We start from the raw sequence: 19,902 nt of genomic DNA on the forward strand, positions 1-19,902 counted from the left end.
GAGGATATATTTTGTGCTACTAACCAAATTTTGAAGATTCAAAGAATGTCTGAAAACAATGAATCAGCTACACAAAACGCTGACGTAGCTTTCCAATTGCGAGCCATAGGCCAGCAACTTGAGCAATAGTCTAGAACATACAAGGATCTGAAAGATGAGGTGAATTCAATAAAGCAACTTAATAGTGGGGCTGATCGTCAAGGAAATGCAGTCCGTATGGCCGTACGGAATGTCAGATCTGATTTTGAAGAGTTTGTTGACGAAAACGCAGATGCGGGTGAAGATGACTATGATTTTGCATTTGCTGGCCAAGGAATCAGGTCTGGACCAAACAGGGCTAGAATGTGAATTTCCGTGGCATGGGCACTTATGAAGATATGGATGGGGACTTGGACACCATTAAACTGAAAATTCCTAACTTTCAAGGTAAAAACAATCCCAAGGCTTATTTGGAGTGGGAGACAAAGGTATATTGGATTTTTGATTGCCATAGCACTGAACAAAAGAAGGTGAAATTGGTGATAATTGAGTTTACGGAGTATGCATTGATTTAGTGGGATCAAATTGTAATCAGTAGGAGGAGGAATGGGGAGCGACTCATTCAGACTTGGGGGGAGATGAAAGTCTTAATGAGGAGATGATTTGTGCCAAACCACTATTACAGAGACTTATATCTGAAGCTCCAAGGTCTGAATCAAGGTTATAAGACAGTAGATGAATATCACAAAGAGATGGAGATAGCAATGATTCGGGCCAATGTTGTTGAGGATAGAGAAGCCACCATGGCTAGATTTCTTAATAGGTTGAATCGGGACATTGCCAATGTGGTTAAGCTAGAGCACTATGTGGAGCTAGAGGACATGGTTCACATGGCTATGAAGGTGGAGAGACAACTTTGGAAGGGATATGCTCGGCCAGCGTTTAATTCGGGCTCTTCATCATCTTGGAAGACGAATCTAAAGAGAGAGGGTATTGTCCAGCCCAGATCCTTTGTTCCTTCTAGAACTGAACCACCAAAGGCTAAAGTTGATGTTCCTACTGATGCCAAAGGTAAATCTGAAACTCAACCTAAACATACCCGTGATGTTAAATGTTTCAGGTGTCAAGGACATGGACATTATGCTTCAGAGTGTCCAAACAAAAGAATCATGATGATTAGAGATAATGATGATATGGAATCTGAAAGTGACAGATCTGATTATGAAGGCATGCCACCATTGGAGGATAGTGATGGGGATGAGTTAGCATTACCGGTTGGGGAGTCCTTGGTTATAAGATGAACACTTCAGGTTCAGGTAAAGGAAGATGAAATTAATCAACAAAGGGAGAACATCTTCCATACGCGTTGTTATGTACAAAGCAAGGTGTGTGGTTTAATTATAGATAGTGGAAGCTGTGTTAATGTTTGTACTACCACCCTTGTTAGTAAACTGAATTTGTGTACTGTTAAGCATGCTAAACCATATAGATTGCAATGGCTGAATGATAGTGATGAAGTGAAAGTGACTAAACAGGTTGTGGTTCCATTTTCAATTGGGAAATATGTTGATGAAGTTCTGTGCGACGTGGTACTAATGCAAGCAAGTCACATCTTGTTGGGGAGACCATGACAATATGATAGGAAGGCAATTCATGATGGGGTTAAAAATAGGTATACCATTGTAAAAGATGTTAAAACCATCACTCTTGTACCTCTTACACCCAAACAGGTGTATGATGATCAAATAAAGCTAAAAAGTGAGCATGAGGCGATGGGGAGAGAAAATCAAGGTGAGGAACAAGGGGAGAGAAGACCATCAGATTTGGCTAGAACTCAAACCACTACAACCCATTCGGCCACCCATCCAAACACAAACAAATACTCAGCCAACACTCCAAACAAATCAAACCATTCGACCACAACTCAAAAACACCCAAATCTGGCCGAGAGTGGAGGTAAACAAGAGGAGTGAAGAAAGTCAGTAAGGGTGATGAGAATTGTGTGGAAAAACTAAAGAAAGTCAGTAAGAAGGTCAGATCTGCATTTTTCACTAACAAGCCAATGATTTTACTTGTGTACAAAGAGGCTTACTTTAATACTAATGATCTTGATCATATTGTGCCTAGTGTTGCTATTACTTTGTTGTAGGAGTTTGATGATGTGTTCCCCGACGATACTCCTAGCGGATTACCACCATTGAGGGGGATAGAGCATCAGATTGATTTCGTACCCGGAGCTTCAATTCCTAATTGACCAGCCTATAGAAGCAATCCCGAGGAGACGAAGGAGCTTCAAAGGCAAGTTGATGAGCTAATGGAAAAGGGCTACATTCGTGAGAGTATGAGTCCGTGTGCTGTACCCGTGCTACTTGTGCCTAAGAAGGATGGAACATGGAGGATGTGTGTTGATTGCCGAGCCATCAACAACATAACAGTAAAGTATAGACACCCCATTCCTAGGCTTGATGACATGTTAGATGAGTTACATGGATCCTATATTTTCTCTAAAATCGACTTGAAAAGTGGGTACCATCAAATTAGAATGAAAGAAGGTGATGAGTGGAAAACAACATTTAAGCCTAAGCATGGTTTGTATGAATGGTTAGTAATGTCGTTTGGACTTACAAATGCACCTAGTATGTTTATGCGTTTAATGAATCATGTGTTGCGTGCATTCATAGGTAAGTTTTTGGTTATGTATTTTGATGACATTCTAATCTATAGCAAGAACTTAACCGAGCGTCTTGATCATTTGCGTAATGTACTTAGTGTGTTGCGTAGTGAGAAATTGTATGCTAATCTTAAAAAGTGTGCCTTTTGCATGGAGAAAATTGTGTTTCTTAGCTATGTTGTAACTGCACAGGGTATCGAGATGGATGAAGAGAAAGTTAAGGCCATCCGGGATTGGCCTACACCCAAATCGGTAAGTGAGGTAAGGAGTTTTCATGGGTTAGCTAGTTTTTATAGGCGTTTTGTGAAAGATTTCAGTACAATAGCTGCACCCTTGAATGAAGTTGTTAAAAAGTCAGTTGGGTTTAAATGGGAGGGAGGAACAAGAATTGGCTTTTGTTCTTTTGAAAGATAAATTATGTTCTGCACCTGTTTTGGCTTTACCTGACTTTACGAAAGCATTTGAAATAGAATGTGATGCGTTTGGAATGGGAATAGGTGCTGTTTTGATGCAGGATTGGAGACCTATTGCATATTTTAGTAAGAAGTTAAGTGGAGCGACCTTGAACTATCCCACTTACGACAAAGAACTCTATGCATTGGTAAGAGCACTTGAGACATGACAACATTACTTGTGGCGAAAATAGTTCGTAATCCATTCGGATCATGAATCCTTGAAACATTTGAAAGGACAAGGTAAGTTGAATAGGAGGCATGCAAAATGGGTTGAATTCATTGAACCTTTTCCTTCCGTAATCAAGTATAAGCAAGGCAAAGAGAACATCGTAGCTAATGTACTTTCGCGCAGGTATGTTCTTTTACACACAATGAATACTAGATTGTTAGGCTTTGAATATGTGAAGGAATTGTATGATAATGATTCTGGCTTTGCCGAGATTTATAATGCATGTGGACATTCGGCTTTTGGTAAGTTTTATTTGATGGATAGTTATTTGTTCAAAGAGAATAGATTGTGTGTTCCTGCTAGTTCTTTGCGTGAATTGCTTGTTCGTGAAGCACATGGGGGTGGTTTAATGGGTCACTTTGGGGTTGGGAAAACCTTGGATGTATTGCATGAGCATTTTTATTGGCCAAAGATGAAAAGAGATGTGCAACGAATTTGTGAACAGTGCATTGCTTGTAGAAAGGCAAAATCTAGAGTACAATCGTATGGACTATATACACCATTACTTATGCCTACTGAACCTTGGGTAGATATCTCTATGGACTTTGTTTTAGGTTTACCTAGGTCAAAGAAAGGTAGAGACTCTATTTTTGTTGTGGTTGATAGGTTTTCTAAAATGGCGCATTTCTTTGCATGCAATAAAACGGATGATGCATCTCATATCGCAGACTTGTTTTTTAGGGAGACTGTATGTTTGCATGGCATTCCTGAGAGTATAGTGTCAGATCGTGATGTTAAGTTCCTTAGCTATTTTTGGAAGACCTTACGGGGAAAGTTGGGAACTAAACTCTTATTTTTGACAACATGTCATCCTCAAACAGATGGACAAACTGAGATAGTGAATAGAACATTATCCCAACTTTTGAGTGCTATAATTCAAAAGAATTTAAAGAGTTGGGAAGAATGTTTGCCTTTTGTTGAGTTTGCTTATAATAGAATTGTGCATTCAACCACTGGTTTTTCTCCATTTGAAATAGTTTATGGTTTTAATCCACTGACTCCTATGGATTTAATTCCTTTGCCTTTTGAAGAAAAGGTAAGTTTAGATGGTGAAAAGAAGGCAAAGATGGTGAGACAACTCCATGAGGGAGTTCGACTGCAAATACAGAAAAAGAACAGACTTTACGCTTCTAAAGCAAATAAGGGACGTAAACTGGTTGTTTTCCAACCCGGTGATTGGGTTTGGGTGCACATGCGTAAGGAACGATTTCCTAACCAAAGGAAATCAAAATTACAGCCTCGTGGTGATGGTCCATTTCAGGTTTTAGAGAGAATCAATGACAACGCATACAAAATTGACCTTCCAGGTGAGTATGGTGTTAGTGCTACCTTTAATGTTGCTGATCTTATGTTGTTTGACACAGATTTTGATTTTAGGTCGAATCCTTTCGAGGAGAGAGGGGATGATGTGGACCAGCCCAGAAACACCAGCAAGGATCCATTACATGTTCCAAATGGTCCAATGACTCGGTCCAAGAAAAAGGCATTGAATGCATTGGTTTTGAATGTTTCAACTAAGTCAGAATTGAAAGGTCCATTAGAGTATCAAGAGGAGACCCTAGTACATCTTATCCATGTGCAAGAGGGGTCTAACACAACCTTATTTGGGCCATGAGGTGAGGACAGCAAAGGAAACAAAAGAATCCTTCTACAACTTGGAAACAACATGGGTGGCTACCTTTTCCTTTTGTTTCTAGGATTAAGGGACTGCATGGAAGGCTATAAATAAGCCTTGAATCAGTTCTATTATATTTTACTTCCTTCTCTTCTTCTCATGACAGAACATGGATTTAATATTATGGGCTTTGTTTTATTTTGTTAGCTACAGCCCAAGGCTTGTTTGGGCTTAATTAATACTTTGTTTTCAATTAGGATCCAAGGCTTGTTTGGATTAAGTTATGGGCTTTTCAGTTTAGGGTTTTGGGTCAGTTTTGAGTGGCCATCATTTAAGTCCACATAAGGGGTCCATTAGGGTTAACGTTTTAAGAACTATTTAAACTCATGTAAGCCAAAATTTCGGCAGCTTGGATGATAATTACTTCTGAATTTTTCAGTTTTAACGTGTGAGAATGATTCTTGCATTCTTCAGTTTTAACGTGTGAGAGTGATTCTTGCATTCTTCAGTTCTTGAACGAACTGAATTTAACTTATCGAAGATTAACTGGCTTCGTGGCGTCATTCTACTCAATCCAATAGTGTTGGTGCCTTGGGGCAGGTTTCCATTGTGTTACACTCCTATCAAACCTATTTCGGCTTTCCGGGATCAGATCTCAATCTTGATTGTGGGTTGCGTGACCACGTGATCACGAGGTTCCCATCAAGAAGGGGTGATGAGGATCAGCCCAACACTAAGCTTAATCATGCTAAAGACCCATTGGAGGTGCCTAGTGGGTCAATTACAAGAGTAAGGGCAAAGAAGTTTAAAGAGGCATTGAATGGGCTTGTTCATAATACATAGAGCAAGATGGACCTAAAAAAGCTTGAGACACCTAGGGAGTATGAAGGACAACCTCTAACTCATCTAATCCAAGTCCAAGAAGAGCCCAATTCGTGTGGAACAAGAGAGTGATGTGTCCAGCCCCATAACAACCTTATTAGGCTTGTTTTTCTGAATGTTACAAGGATAGAAAGTGAGCAATTTAATATCCTAAATAACCAAGGAAAGTAATTAAATCAGAAACAAAGGGGGTAATTGGCTTTGTTATTTGTTCAAGTTATACAAGGAAATCCAAGCTAAACAAGGCACTAAAGGGGTGGCAAATCAGGTCAGAATTTTCTTAGTCTACAAAGGACTTATAGTTGTGGCAACTACTCCTATGAATGCAAGGAAGGGTTATTCAGCTATAACAACTTATAAACTAGGAAAATCAGATTATTTAGCTTTTATTTTCTTTGCTATATGCGACAACAATACCAGGCTTTTGGTTAGTTTTATTTCTTTATGTTTTGGGTTATATTTGAGTTTAATTGTAAGTAGACCTCATATAAGTCCATATAAGAGGCCCATTAGAGTTTATTTCAGTAAAAATAATGCCATAATCAGATATGTTGGGTTACACAATTCAGATTTATAAAACTTCTTTGCCCCACCTTGTTGTGCGAGTTCGTGAGATATTCTCTCTTCCTTAATTCACTAAAGAACTGAAATGACTTATCGAAGAAAAACTAACTTCGTGGCGTCATCTACTTCTTGTTCACAAATTGATATTCAATGGGAAGGGGTTTCCTTTTCCAATAATATTGGTGCCTAGGTACAAGTTAACTTTATATCCCACTCCCATCAAACCATCAAACCTGATTTACTTTGGCTTTTCCAAGAATTAGTGTCTTTGTGTGTGAGTTGCTTGACCATGTGTTTAAGAGGTTCGCATCAGGTTAAGAGAGGTTTGTAACACATCTGTTTCGTAGCAACATATCAAAACTTATCATAATTAATTAAAAATTGATATGTTGTGATGTGGACTAGCCCAGAAACACCAACAAGGGCCCATTACATGTTCCAAATGGTTCCCTGACTCGGTCCAAGACAAAGGCATTGAAAGAGGCATTGAATGCATTGGTTTTGAAGGTTTCAACCAAGTCAGAATTGAAGGGTCCATTGGAGTATCAAAAAGAGGCCCTAGTACATCTTATCCATGTGCAAGAGGAGCCCAATACAACCTTATTTGGTCCATGAGGTGAGGACAACAAAGGAAACAAAAGAATCCTACTACAACTTGGAAACAACATGCTCGGTCCAAGACAAAGGCATTGAAAGAGGCATTGAATGCATTGGTTTTGAAGGTTTCAACCAAGTCAGAATTGAAGGGTCCATTGGAGTATCAAAAAGAGGCCCTAGTACATCTTATCCATGTGCAAGAGGAGCCCAATACAATCTTATTTGGGCCATGAGGTGAGGACAACAAAGGAAACAAAAGAATCCTACTACAACTTGAAAACAACATGCTCGGTCCAAAACAAAGGCATTGAAAGAGGCATTGAATGCATTGGTTTTGAAGGTTTCAACCAAGTCAGAATTGAAGGGTCCATTGGAGTATCAAAAAGAGGCCCTAGTACATCTTATCCATGTGCAAGAGGAGCCCAATACAATCTTATTTGGGCCATGAGGTGAGGACAACAAAGGAAACAAAAGAATCCTACTACAACTTGGAAACAACATGGGTGACTACCTTTTCCTTTTGTTTCTAGGATTAAGAGGCTGCATGGAAGGCTATAAATAAGCCTTGAATCATTTATGTAATATTTTACTTCCTTCTCTTCTTCTCATGGCAGAACATGGATTTAATATTAGAGGCTTTATTTTATTTTGTTAGCTACAGCCCAAGGCTTGTTTGGGCTTAATTAATACTTTGTTTTCAGTTAGGATCCAAGGCTTGTTTAGATTAAGTTATGGGCTTTTCAGTTTAGGGTTTTGGGTCAGTTTTGAGTGGGCCTCATATAAGTCCACATAAGGGGTCCATTAGGGTTAACTTTTCAAGAACTATTTAAACTCATGTAAGCCAAAATTTTGACAGTTTTGATGATAATTACTTCTGAATTTTTCAGTTTTAATGTGTGAGAGTGATTCTTGCATTCTTCAGTTCTTGAACGAACTGAATCTGACTTATCGAAGATTAACTGGCTTCGTGGCGTCATTCTACTCAATCCAATAGTGTTGGTGCCTTTGATTTGTTTTAATCAACTCGAGTGGTTATTGGCAGTGAAAAAGAAAGGATGAGGCTGTGATTTTTGGTTGTGGTGGGTCGGTCTCTGGTGGTGCGTCGAGTGTACTCATCTGAAGAGGTTCATGACTGGTGGCGCGTCAGTACACACGACGATGGGTTTTAGGGGGCAGGGGATTTGATACGATGGGTCTTGGCTGGAACATGTACCCAAGACGCGGGAAAGGTTGGGGCTGAACGGAAATCAAATAATGGCAGTGGGGCCGAAAGGCTAGTCGGCTGATTATGAGGAGGACATTGATGATATTTGTGTGGCAAGGAATCATAAATGTTCCAGAATCCTTTTCTTACAAGGATTCCTTATTCATCCTAGCTACAACAAGGAAAGAAGACTTCAGAATTAATTCTACATTCAGATTAGATTTCCTAATCTATTTGGGACTTTTTAATGGTGACAAATCTGATTTTAGCATATTTAGGATAGTAATTTTTGGATTTATTATTTTCTTCTTAGTATTTGGATTATTTTTACTTATTTAGGTCAATTGTAAGTGGGCCTCATATAAGTCCACCTAAAGGGGGTCCATTAGGGTTTATTTAAGTCTTGAGTTAGTATAAATAAAGATATAACCAGACATGTAAGTTAGACAATTCAATTTAATAAAACCTCTTGTTTGTTATACTCTGTGTGTGTGTGTGTGTGTGTGTGTGTGTATTGGTGAGATAATCCCCCTTCAATGGTTCTCTAAAGAATTGAAAATGACTTATCGAAGAACAACTGGCTTCGTGGCATCATCTTTATACTTCTCATTCACGAATCAATATTCGTTGCGTGATCACGAGATTCGTATCAGGACCAATCCACGAGATGCACAACTTCTTCTTCTTTCTCCTTATACCTGTGGTGCACCTTACCATCGTCGAAAGAAGCAGATCAAGGCTAGAGAAGGTTTGTCATTGCTCTCCTTCTCTACTGGAATTTCAATGATGGGTGGTCGCGGAGGTCCTCGGCTAAAGGAGAATGAGATAGATCAGCCAGAGCTACGGAGGTGAAGAGTGAATGGAGGGCTAATCTGTCGGTGTTGGTTTGAGAAGATCTCAGAAACTAGCCATGTATCTGTGTTAGTGATGATTTGTTGGGTTTGTTGTTTGTGGAAAGGAGATGTGAGGGCTATTGTTGTGACTGGGTGGGTGGTAGTTGTGGGCTGATGAAGGAGATAGGAGGTAGGTTGTTAATGGGGTGCCAGTTTTGGCGACGCAGTAGAGGAGTATGGAAAACTAGTGGTGGCTAATGGCTTGTGAAGGATGAGCTCAAGTTAGTTCAGGAGAGATGGGGGAGATGGGGGCCACATAGATGGTCTAGTTCTTTTCTTCTCTTTTTTTTATCGGATAAGACAGATGGTTTTTTTTAGCCTATGTTAGCAACTTGTGTATGTATGGGTCTAGGATTTTTGTGTTGTGCGAGTATGAGGACAATATGTGTGGATACTTTTTTATTTTTTTTTTGGTTTTCCTAAAAGATCCCCCCTCGTTTTTTGTGTGTGGTATAACCATATATTTATAGGTAAATAAATTTCTTTGGTTTGAAGGCAAAGCAAACCAACATTAACAATTGAATTTCAAAAATAAATATCAACCATTCATTTGATAACTTGGAGACAAAGCAAAGAAAAATGGACCCTTGAATTAAGAGAATTCTTGTAGACTATTTGATTAAAAAAATGAGTTGTTTGGTGAGAGGGTTTTCAATTTTCAAATTGTTCCTCTTCTTTTCACAATTATAATTAGATCACTAAAAATTAACTGCATTTTTTTCTTTTTCTATTTTTTTTAAAATTCTTTGGAAAAGTTGCTGAAAATGACGCGAATACGTCAATAACATATTTTTTGGGTTTTTGTTATTTTTTGCTATTTTTGGTTTTTTTTTAAAAAAATAGGGGTAAAAAATGGATAGCAATAATGGGTAACAACTCATTGCGGTTTGCCACCATTAAAGGAAATAAAACATCAAATTGATCTTATACCTGAAGTTGCAATTCCTAATCGACCAATATAGAAGTAACCCTAATAAAGACAAAAGAGTTTCAAAGGCAACTTGAGGAGCTTATATCTAAATGGTATATAAGAGAGAGCATAATTCCATGTGAGGTTCTTGTGTTACTTGTATCTAAAAATAATGGATCTTGAAGGATATGTGTTCATTGTCCAAATGACATGTTAGATGAATTGCATTGTTCATTTTTAAGACTAAATATGGTTTGTATGAATGGTTAGTCTTGTTGTTTAGTCGTACTCATACACCTAGCACAATTATGAAATTGATGGGAATTGTTTGGTGTGCACTTATAGGCAGATTTTTTTGTTGTTTATTCTGATGATATCTAGTATATAGTAAAAGTATAGATGAACATATTGAACATTTTCGTTATGTGCTTAATGCTTTAAGGAATGAAAAATTATATGCTAAATTAAATAAGTGTATTTTTTTGCATGAAAAAAGTTGTTTTTCTTGGATATATTGTTAATGTAAAAGGTATAGAGATGAATGAGAGCATCCACACCCATGCTCTCTAAATTTTTTATTATATTCATGCTCAAAAGGAGTTATGAATATTTTTGGGATGGTAGTTTATTCAATAAAAACATACACTTGGGTAGCAACAGGATAAGATCAGGAACCACTTTCTCAATCTGCGTACCATTTGGAATTTTCATCTTGACTGGCAGATTCTATTCTCTCTCTAAAAGTAAGAGGAACTGTTCAACATGTGCTCTATAGAAATCTTGAAATCCTTTTTAAACCCAATGGACAATCAAGTCACTCGATTGAACCTAATCAAAAATCTTGAAATGCTTGTCTTGGCTGATTTTGAGGAAGATTTCCACCTTGTTACAAACATGATGTTTCAAATTAGTCCAATATATGAATGTGCAAGTTTTTCAAAATAAAAAACACCAACATGATTTTTTTCATATAAGTTCAAACAAATATATTACCCAATCATACAAATCATAATTAACTTGAGTAAATAAAAGAATTCTTACAATCCTTATTAATTGAAAAGGCAAGGTTTGAAGGATTTGATAATGATTTCTTCTTATAATCAAGATAAAAAGCAACTTTGAATCATTCCAACAACTGATCAAGACTGTAACCATTGCCAGAAACTAAAGAAACAAACAAGTTTTTTATTGCAAAATGTATGATCACATGTGATACGATCAAGGCAATGTCAAATTTGGATCTTGATGTAAAATGTACAATTATCCAGTTTTATGGCAACAATCATATTTCTCAATCCGACCGTTGGATCGAGCTGAAAATGATGAGCATGTTCTTTATGAAAATGGGGCTTTAAATCATGAATTGCACGATGTACATCTCCACTATAATGAGACTAAAGAGTCATTAGAAGATTATCTAAAGACTCTCTATGTTTTGAAATAAATCCCATATTTTGACAATTTTCACAGGTTTTGCAGCATATGAGTCCTTGAACATGGTGGGCTAGTAAAATCCACTTTGTAAGATTTTTGCAGTTGTCTTTCTTGACGAGAAATGACCCCCACATGCCTCGGAATGATAAAGTTTAATGACACTACTTACCTCATTGTCCGAAATGCATCTTTGAAATATTTGATCAGGATAATATTTGAATAAGTAAGGGTCATCCCAATAAAAGTTCACTTCGTTCAAAAACTTTCCTTTGTCTTTGGTAATTCCAGTGAGCTGGCAAAAATCCTGAATCAAGAAAATTGATATTTTTAGCAAACCAAGGCATTGAACTAAGAGAAAGTAAAGATTCATCAGGAAAGTAATCATCGATTGGTGTGATGTTGGATATCGAATCTATTGGCAATCTTGACAAATGATCCACGACAACATTTTCGGTGCCTTTTTCGTCCTCGATTTCTTCCTGTTTGAAAGTTTTATAGATTTCAGAATCGTGATTGACTTCCCTTTGTTTGGTCATGGCATGAGGAAATAGAAGTACTGGTGGGGATCTTTTCTTTGCAATGTTCAGGTTTAACCCTTTCCTTACCCTTAGAGATTGATTCATCATCTTTCTCACAAGGTTCAAGAATGGGTTTTTCAATAACCTTACACCACTGTGGAGAGTAATAATGACTGATTTGACTTGATCCATGTGTTGGCTTCCGGAACTACTTGCATTAGCATTGTATTGCTTCTTTGGATTTTGTTGTGGTTGAGATGGAAACTTACCTTTCTCTTGAAAATTGAGAGTAGATGTGACTTTTGCAAGAGTATCTTTAAAATCTGTCATGCTTTGAGCAAGTTGAGTGTTGATTTGTCTCTTGCTTTTCAATGAATGCATGCAATGTGTCCTTAATATTTCTTCTGGGAGGAGTATAAGGAAGTGCATAACCATGAAAATTTTGGAAATTATGGTGGGCTTTAAATGGTGGCTGTGAAGTTTGTGCATTATTGTTACCATTTTCCAACTGAAATTTGGGTGATTTCTCCAACCAGGGTTATACATTTGTGAGTATGGGTTATGATTGGGCCTTTGGAAACTGTTTAAAGCATGAGCTTGTTCATGGAGGCATTCCCTAAAAGAAGGCAAAGTTGGACAATCATTTGTTGAGTGTTCATTGGTTTCACAGATTTGACATACAATTTCTTGAACAGATTTTAATTGACCACTCTTTTTTAATTCTAGTGCCTCGACATTTCTAGTTAAAGATGCAAACTTGGCTTGGAGGTCATGATCTTCCCTAAGGTTGTACATGCCTCTACTAGATGTATGAGCTTGAGTTTTACCTGGTGCCTCATAAGTGCCTGTAGTGTCCTAATTTTGAGCATTTTCAGCTAACAAATCTAGGTACTCCATTGCTTCATCAGGGTCTATATCTTCAAAAGTTCCATTGCACATCAATTCTACTATTTGTCTATCTTTAGGTGTTAACCCTTCATAAAAATATGAAACCAATCTCCGTGTTTCAAAACCATGATGAGGGCAAGTATTAAGCAAGTCTCGATACCTATCCCAACATTGGTAAAATGTTTCTCCTAGTTTTTGAGTGAAAGTGGTGATTTGTCTTTTGAAAGAGTTTTTTCTGTGAGACGGGAAAAACTTCTTTAAAAATTATTGTTGCATTTTATTCCAAGCACGAATGGATCCTGACCTAAGATTTTTGTAGCCATGTTTTAGCTTTATCTTTTAATGAAAAAGAAAAAAGCTTTAATCTGATGGTGTTCATGTTACAATTTAAGTTATTATAAATGTTACAAACCTCGTCAGATTCTCTCAAATGCAAGTATGGATTTTCTAGATCTAACCCATGAAAAGAAGGTAAAAGTTGAATAATGCCTGACTTAAAATTAAAATGAGATGCATCAGGAGGAAAAACTATGCATGATCGCGCACTTGTTCTTGTTGGATTCATGTAGTCTCTAAGTGTTCTAACAAGATTGTTCTCATTATGAAGCGACTGATTATCCTCTTCAGCCATGTTTTCTGAAAATGATGAGGATTTCCTAAAAAATTTACCACTTAATGTGCATGTCCAAACTCTCATGTAAGTGCAGAAAGAAAGAAGAAAAAAGAAGAAAAAGAAAAAGAAGAAACAAAGACTAGAAAAACAAATAAAAGTGAAAAGAAAAGAAAATAAAATAAAAGAAAATATATAATTTATACAATAACTTACCTCCCCGGCAACGGTGCCAAAAACTTGACACGACCAAAAGATTGATGTCTTCTTCCAAGTGCAGGAGTGTCGAAGTAATAAATAACCCGGCAAGACCGGGATCGAACCACAAGGAGGTTAACTATATAAACTATAAATAAAGAAATAGATAATAACAGAAAAGGCGTTGAAGAGAGCTTTGAGATGTGATATTGATATAAGGATTTAAACAAATATAAAACAATTGTCAAGGTTAGAGGATCCACTAATGGTATTTCAAATAAATATAGTATAAACTCTTTTTATTACTCAACTTCAAACCACACACAAATAAGGTTCCAATCGGATTATAAATTGTTCACATGATTACATTATTATCTTATTCGAATAATGCTAATACTTGTAAATGTTGTCAGATATTCATGATGTTAATTTATGTTAACAACAAATCAAGTTCCTTTCATAGCACAGGTGTTGGTTATACCATACAATTGGGCTATGAAAGTGCCAAGTATTTGTTGTACCAAGGGTTATACAACATAAATCTAGATTAAACATTTAACAAGCAAAGTATTAAGAGTGAATAAGATAACAAATACAAAACATGTTAGTATCAAACATTAAAGTCCATGTTAAGTTTATATTATACTTATTCTTACAGTATTAGTGTACCCGTTTCACCTTGACATGATAAACTTAGCTAAACATGATTAAAAAGAGAAACATAAACAAACTAGATAAGAACATAGTTATGATGAAAATCATAAACAAGATATTAATGAGAGCAAAACTTAAATATTACAAAAATATAAAGAAAGAGAGCAAGAACATGATCTTGATCTGAACAACCAAGATGCCTAAATGCATGACAAATGCCTCCTTTTATACGCTAAAATTCGGAACTATTGATTTGATGACTAATTGTTGGGTGGGTGGCCACATCTTGACTTGATGACAATCCTTATCTTCTTGTCTGAACGAAACGTCATTCCTAACGTCAGAATTTGAACAGATTGTCTTTATGTAAGTTCTAGGAAATTGTCTCAGCTTTCCAACAAAATAAGAATCGGTGCATTTGGACTTCTAGAACTCAAGATATGGGCGGAACACTGAACAGTGTCTAGGCTGCAGGACAGATTCCAACTTCTCTGTTGTTGCTACCATTTACACTCGAAAATGACACTTTTAAATCTTGGACTCCTCATTAAAGTTTTAGGCCTATGTCTTAGCTTCCCAATACATATAAACCAGACCTAAATCCAAGTTCTACAGCTCCAGTTATTATCCAATAACCGAATGGTGTTCCAGTTTGAACTGAACCAGCATCTCTTTTTTAAGCTTAGCCCAGCTTTGTCTTCTCAATTTCAGTAATTAAACTCATCAATCAATCCTTTGATTTATGTGATAGGCCTGCATTTAAGATGAACATTTACCTGATAAAAATCCACCTTTAAGTACTAATCATTAGATGTAGTGGAGTTTACTAATTATGCCACGGTTTGGTGGGAGAGATTGGTGATAGAAAGGAGTAGAGAAAGACCAGTTAGTGATGCAAACCTTGTGATCACATGGTCACGCAACCCACACGCAAAGACACCAATTCCCGGAAAGCCAAGTAAATCAGGTTTGATAGGAGTGTGACACAAAGATAACTTGTACCTAGGCACCAACACTATTGGAAATGGAAAACCCCCACTCAACGAATATTGATTTGCGAACGAGAAGTATAAGGATGACGCCACGAAGACAGTTATTCTTCGATAAGTTGTTTTTCAGTTCTTTAGAGAACCAGGAAATTTAATTCTCTAATTACTGGGGTCCTAATCGCACCGCATATCAAATTTCGGGTCAATTGGATATTGTTTGCTTTGGTTTTCAATTTCGGGTCTAATCAGGTCTGATTCTTACCGTTTTTGCGTCAGTATATCAAACCTTATCGTAAATTGCTCAAACATTATATTCTGTCTATTTGGGTTGATATCGCACTATATATGAAGTTGTAGATCAATTGGGCATCATTTAAATTAGGTTCCAGATTCGGACTTGTCGTAAACGAGTCTGTTTTGCGTCGACTTTTGAGATTCACTTTCTTTCTGTTATTTTCATTTCTTGCAGTATATCTTCAACATATCCAACATATTTGGGTGTTGTTTCATCATTTTTTTCATATTTCATTTCTGTTTTTATTCGTGTCTTCAGTTTCGTTTATATTTCGGATAGATTCGCTTGCTACTCGCGAGACTATCATCGCAGTTTTGTTTTGTTTGTTTTCTGGTTTTTATTGCTTCTTGAGTCATATATACATTTGGATTGCGCTGCTAAGTTGGTTCTATTTGGTGTTGGTTTGAGTTCCGCAAGAACAGTAAGAAGGTGAGACAAGAGGTGTGAGATTGTGAGGATCTTAAGAGTGTTTCAGCGAAACACGAGCGATGTGAGGATTTGTTTTATTATCATGTCAGATCAAAACAACACACCACCCCCTCACGATGTAGAACTTAAATTCCAAATGCAAGCCATGACGAAGATGATAGAAAGAATGAATTCCGTGATGGGGAACGTGTGTGACAGACTTGCCAAGGTGAGAAAACAGGGTAATGTGGCCGGAACATGTACCCAAGACGTGAGAAAAGTTGGGGCTGAACCGAAATCAAACAATGACAGTGGGGCCGAAAGGCTAAGGTGGGCTGATTATGAGGATTTTGAGGTGGACGGTGATGATATTGTTGATGGTGGTTTTAAGGATGAGACCATAGGCCAGCGGAAAGGTTTTCGGCAGCCTAGAAACCGAAGGGATTTCATGTATTTTGATGAGGTGTTATGGCAAAAGAAAAGGAGGATTTAAAAGGAGAGGTGGTATCAAATGGAGAGAAATAAAGAGATTAGTGTTCTAAAAAAAGAATCTAAGAGTCTATCCTATATTCTATGGGAGATGAAGCAAGAACTTGATGTGTTAGCAGCAACAGTCGATGCCCAGCAAGCTTCAGAAAGAGAGGAGAAAATACGCTGCAATGATGATATACGAAATAGAATGGCTGCTACTTTCATCCAAAGTTGTTGGCGACGATTGTTGGCAAGAAAAGAACTCCAAAGGCTTCAAAAAGAGGCTAAGGAATTGTCCATTCAACTTGTTGGTGATTCAAGGACGAATCATCTTGAAGATAGAGGGAATGATACGATCCAGGCAAGGTCAAATTCAGATTTTGACGTAAAATGTGCAACTATCCAGTTTTACGGTAACAATCATAATTCTCAATCTGACCGTTGGATCGAGCTGAAATTTTAGAGTTGTTTGATCATTTACAAATGATTACATAGGGTAATAAGAGTGTGGAAGAGTATCAGAAAGAATTAGAGGTGGTGGCTATGATTAGAGCTAATGTTAATGAAGATGAGGAAGTTACCATGTCTAGGTTTTTGAATGGCTTGAATCTACATAACTAATATTGTGGAGTTGCAATCTTATATTGAATTGAAAGAGTTAGTGCATTTGGCCATTAAGGTTGAAGGACAGTTGAAAAGGAAGGGTAGTATCTGGAGCTTATTCGGAGTCTTCTTTGGATTGGAAGTTGAATTATAAGAGAGAGGGTAGTGCGCCATCGAAGCCTTTGGTGACTTCTAAAGTTGCCAAACCTACCTCCATGAAGAAGCAAGTTTCGGCTAATGATCAAAAACTTAAAGGAGAAGTCCAATCGAAGCGTAATCATCATATAAAGTGTTTCAAGTGTCAGGGATTGGGACACTATGCATCAGAGTGTGCAAATTATCGAGTTATGATTCTAAGGGATGATGGAGTGATTTTGTCCACTAGTGAGGAGTCTGATTGTGATGACATGCCACCACTTGAGGATGCTAGTGATTTAGAGTATGTTGTTGGTGATAAAGTTTTGGTGATTATAAGGTCTCTCAGTGTTCAGACTAAGAAGGATGATGTGGAGCAACAAAAGTAAGAACATCTTCCATACTAGATGCCTAATCAACGATAAGGTATGTAGTATGATCATTGATAGTGGTAGTTGTTGTACTAATGTTGCTAGTGTTGCTTTGGTTAGAAAGTTGGGATTGAATACCATAAAGCATGAGAGGCCTTATCAGCTTCAATGGTTGAATGAATGTGATGTTGTTAGGATGAATAGACAAGTGATGATTTCTTTTTCAGTACTAATGTTGCTAGTGTTGCTTTGGTTAGAAAGTTGGGATTGAATACCATAAAGCATGAGAGGCCTTATCAGCTTCAATGGTTGAATGAATGTGGTGTTGTTAGGATGAATAGACAGGTGATGATTTCTTTTTCAGTAGGCAAGTATAAGGATGAAGTGTTATGTGATGTTGTGCCAAGCTTGATGGGTTTAAGAACATGTATTCATTAGAAAAGGATGGTAGAATTTATATACTTGCACCACTAACACCAAAGCAAGTGTATGAAGATCAAATTCAGTTGAAGAAAAGCTATGAGGAGGAGCATTCAGATTCACCCAAAGTGGAAGAAAAAGCCGAACAACATGGCGAGAATGTGAGGAAGAGCGAAAATAAAGTGAGCCATGAGTTGGAAACAAAAGGGGACAAATTTTTGGCTCTTAGGAAATTAGGGGAGGGTCACGACCAAAAAGAAAAAAAAAGGGAGGCCGAGAGTGGAGAGAAAATGACTGGAGAGAAGAAAGAAAAGGTGAGAAAACAAGAGAGTGGAGAGAAAATGACTGGAGAGAAGAAAGAAAAGGTGAGAAAACAAGAAAGACCTTAATTTCTTTGTAAAATCTAGTGATCTTAAACATGCTTATCTTTCTGAATTGCCAATAATTTTACTTGTGTATAAAAAGGTATACTTTAACTCTGATAATATGGATTCATGTGCTCCTAGTGTTGTTAAAGTTCTTTTACAGGAATTTAAAGATGTCTTTCCAGAAGAGATTCCTGGTGTCTTGTCGCAAATTAGTGGAATTGAACATCCAATGGACTTTATTCCAGGAGCATCTATACCAAATAGGCCAATATATAGGAGCAATCCCAAAGAGTCTAAGGAACTCCAATGGCAAGTGGAGGAGTTGATGTTGAAAGGATACATTCGTGAGAGCATGAGTCCTTGTGCAGTTCTCATGCTTCTTGTCCCAAAGAAAGACAAGACTTGGCAAATGTGTGTCAATTGGAGGACTATCAATAACATCACTATAAAGTATTAATATTCTATTCCCAGATTAGATGATATGTTGGATGAATTGTATGGTTCTAAAATGTTTTCGAAAATTGATTTAAAAAGTTGTTATCATCAAATTAGGATGAAAGAAGGGGATGAATGGAAAACTGCTTTTAAAACTAAATATGGTTTGTATGAGTGGTTGGTTATGCCTTTTGGATTTACTAATACACCTGGTACTTTTATGAGATTGATGAGTCATGTTTTGCGTGCTTTCATTGGTAAGTTTGTAGTTGTTTACTTTGATGATATTTTGATTTATAGTAAAGAGTTTGATGAGCATATGGATCATTTAAGACAAGTTCTTGATGTGCTTAGAAAAGAGTCCTTATGATACGGTTCAGCCTTGTGATACGACCCAAGTAAGGTTAGATTCGGATTTTGAAGTAAAAAGCGCAACAGTCCAGGTTTACAGCAACAATTATGATTCTCAATCTGATTGTTGGATCGGGCTAAAAATTATATGTGGACTCTCCAGACATGTTGTCCTACTATGGGTTAAAATTTGAGGTCAATCGGACATCGGGAAGGCACCACAATACTGTTCAATAGAGGCTGTACGAATTTTGTTATTTACTTCTATTTGACTTGTGGACTTCAAATAAGGGGCGTAGAGAGAGAAAAGAGAGAAAGAGAGAGAGTGTGGTGCTGTCGGAGCTACATCTACTCCGTCCATCGTTGGATTGTTCTCATTTCTGACTATGTTGTTCCTTCCAACCTTCTCTCAACATTGACCAAACAGATTTGTTATCCAATCAACGAGGTAAGAGATATTGATCTCGCAATATTTCTACTATTCTGCATTTTCAGTTCTGGAACTATGGAGAAGTGGTGAAGTTGCAGCATAGTGAATGGATTTTCTTCATGATTTCTCTTATGGCTGTCATAGATATGAAGGCCTTTGCCATATGTGAAGATTAAATCACAGTTCTTTGGAAAAAGTTTCATTTTTTCTTGCTAGTTTCAGAGTGGTTTGTCGTAGCTTGATCTCCTTTGTTCACCGTTGGATCGTTACCATTTTTGAGTATGTTGTTCTTCGGAACTTACTCTACATCTTGACCGAACGGATC

General features: G+C 37.2%; 1 pseudogene; it reads left to right on the forward strand.

Annotated features, from left to right (window-relative positions):
- Nucleotides 1–512: 512 nt before the first annotated feature.
- Nucleotides 513–18,818, forward strand: LOC127905674 (uncharacterized; annotated as a pseudogene).
- Nucleotides 18,819–19,902: the final 1,084 nt, after the last annotated feature.

The sequence above is a fragment of the Populus trichocarpa genome, chromosome 8, assembly GCF_000002775.5.
Source record: "Populus trichocarpa isolate Nisqually-1 chromosome 8, P.trichocarpa_v4.1, whole genome shotgun sequence".
Classification (NCBI taxonomy): domain Eukaryota; kingdom Viridiplantae; phylum Streptophyta; class Magnoliopsida; order Malpighiales; family Salicaceae; genus Populus; species Populus trichocarpa.